A 2,720-nucleotide genomic window follows, 5' to 3' on the forward strand; every position below is an offset into this window, starting at 1 on the left:
TAATTAGTGAATCCATTCTGGAGAAGTGTTGGAGTTTTACAATGTTGTAGCTGTTCTTGGTGTCTTGCCTAGACTTGGATGTTCTGGCCATAAGAAAATATTATTTATGGCGTTGCTGCTCGCAGCTCTTTTATATTATAATTTGGGAAAGGAAGTTGCTGTTCCCACCAGTGGACGAAGAATAGCAGAAACGAGGATTACGGACTTCTGAAGGAGGGGAAAAAAGGAAAAAAAAAAAAAAAAAAAAAAAAAAAGGAGGCAGGATTGAAACAAATCACTGAGCAGGGCTGGCATAGCCACGCTCCAGAAGCAGCTCATCCCAGCATCACCGGCGGTTGGGTCGGATGCTGAGCGGCGCTGGAGCCTGACCCCTGCCCAGCCGGCAGGCTCAGCGCAGCGGTGACCCCCTCGGTACTCCCCTGCGAGGCATTACATGTGTTCCTAAACATTTGCAGATCAGGCTTTTATTCATGGGCTAATGCACGCTTGTTTGCTCATGCCTTACTCAGCCTAAACTCCTATTGAACTCAATTAAGCCTGTCATCTCCAGGAGCAGTCAATGTCATTTTTGCCCAAGTAAGGGATGAGTAACGAGCGCTCCGAAGGGCCCTTGGAGAATAGCAGCCATTTTGTTGCAGTTTTTGGTCCAGATTTCTTACAAGTTAGCACCAGGCCGAGGGTGGAAGAATGCGATAGGGCTTTATTAATCACCCACGATTGCTGAATGTGCTGGATGCTTCGGAGCCTGTCGCTTTACGGGCTGAAGCGTTGGCTGGCGTGTCCCAAAATGCTTGAATACAACCAAGCTCAGCACGAAAATTAGAAAAATATGTTTCTAGAAGGGATGGGATGCAAAGAGCATCCCTTCTCCAAGCAGGGCAGTGGGGAGGGTCCCGCTCCCTGATTTACCTCTGTGGGTTTCGGGTACCGTGGCGCAGGTCCTCAGCGTGTGCCGGCCCCCACGGCCGGTGGGATGGGGGGTTTTGCCGCGTGTTGCCCATCTCGTGGCCGTGGTTCCCGACAGTCAGGCTGGGTCGTGGCCAGGGACTCGCATGCGATCAGCTGGCTGCGGCTTAGCGCGTTACCACCCATCGGCTCGCTCGGAGGAAATGATTGCGGGCTGGCTCCTGGCTGGGTTCCCTCGGGAAACCGCAACGGCGTGGGCTGAGATCCCCATCCTGGGTACCGGGAGGTGTGGAGGGTGTCCGGGTGGGATGGGGAATCTGCATGCCGGTGGGGGGTGAGGGGCTGAGGAGGGTGGTAAAGGTGTTTGGGGATGAGGATGTGAGATGGGCATGAAGGTGTTTGGAGGGGGATGAGGGTGTGAGGGTGGGTGAGAAGGGGGATGAAGGTGTTTGGAGGGAGGCGAGGAAAAGATTGAAAGGGTTTGGAGGAGGGTGAGGCTGTGAAGATGGGGATGAGGAGAGGGATGAAGGTGATTGGAAGCAGACGAGGAGGGGATTGAAGGGGCTTGGAGGAGGATGAGGGTGTGAAGGTGGGGATGAGGAGAGGGATGAAGGGGTTTGGTGGTGGATGAGGAAGAGATTGAAGGGGTTTGGAGGAGGGTGAGGGTGTGAGGATGGGGATGAGGAGGAGGATGAAGGGGTTTGGAGGCGGATGAGGAGGGGATTGAAGGGGTTTGGAGGAGGATGAGGGTGTGAAGGTGGGGATGAGGAGGGGGATGAAGGGGTTTGGTGGTGGATGAGGAAGAGATTGAAGGGGTTTGGAGGAGGGTGAGGGTGTGAGGATGGGGATGAGGAGGAGGATGAAGGGGTTTGGTGGTGGATGGAGGGGACTGAAGGGGTTTGGAGGAGGATGAGGGTGTGAAGATGGGGATGAGGAGGGGGATGAAGGTGTTTGGAGGCGGATGAGGAGGGGATTGAAGGGGTTTGGAGGAGGATGAGGGTGTGAAGATGGGGATGAGGAGGGGGATGAAGGGGTTTGGAGGCGGATGAGGAGGGGATTGAAGGGGTTTGGAGGAGGATGAGGGTGCGAAGATGGGGATGAGGGGGATGAAGGTGTTTGGAGGAGGATGAGGAGGGGATTGAAGGGGTTTGGAGGAGGATGAGGGTGTGAAGATGGGGGTGAGGAGAGGGATGAAGGGGTTTGGTGGTGGATGGAGGGGATTGAAGGGGTTTGGAGGAGGGTGAGGGTGTGAGGATGGGGATGAGGAGGAGGATGAAGGTGTTTGGAAGGGAATGAGGGTGTGAGGATGGGGGCCAGGAGGGGATTGAAGGGGCTTGGAGGAGCATGAGGGTGTGAAGATGGGATGAGGAGGGGGGTGAAACTGTTGGGCAGGGCACAAGGCTGTGCAGAGGACGGTGAAGGTGCGTGGAAGGGGATGAAGGTGAGCGCAGAGGGCTGAGGATGGGGCGGGGGGCTGAAGGCGTGCAGGGGGCGGCAGAGGGGGCTGAAGGCACACACGGGGGACCCCGGCTGCCCGGCGGTGGGACGGGCCAGCAGCACCCTCCTACCCCGGCTCGGCGCTGCGGGCCGCAGGAGGAGGAGGAGGATGAGGAAGGCTCCCAGAGGGCGCTGCCAGAGCCCGGGCCGGGCTGCAGCGCTGCCCCCTCCCCGCAGCCCCCCCGGCGGAGGGGAAGCCCCGCCGCCCCGTCGGGGGCGCCGGGGCGGGGGGGGGGCGGCCGGGGGGAGGGTCGGCCGGGAGGAAGGAGGGGGGAAGGCGGGAGGAGGGCGGGAGGAAGGCCGGGGGGGAGGGCGGA

This window comes from Falco cherrug, chromosome 16 (assembly GCF_023634085.1).
Source record: "Falco cherrug isolate bFalChe1 chromosome 16, bFalChe1.pri, whole genome shotgun sequence".
NCBI lineage: Eukaryota > Metazoa > Chordata > Aves > Falconiformes > Falconidae > Falco > Falco cherrug.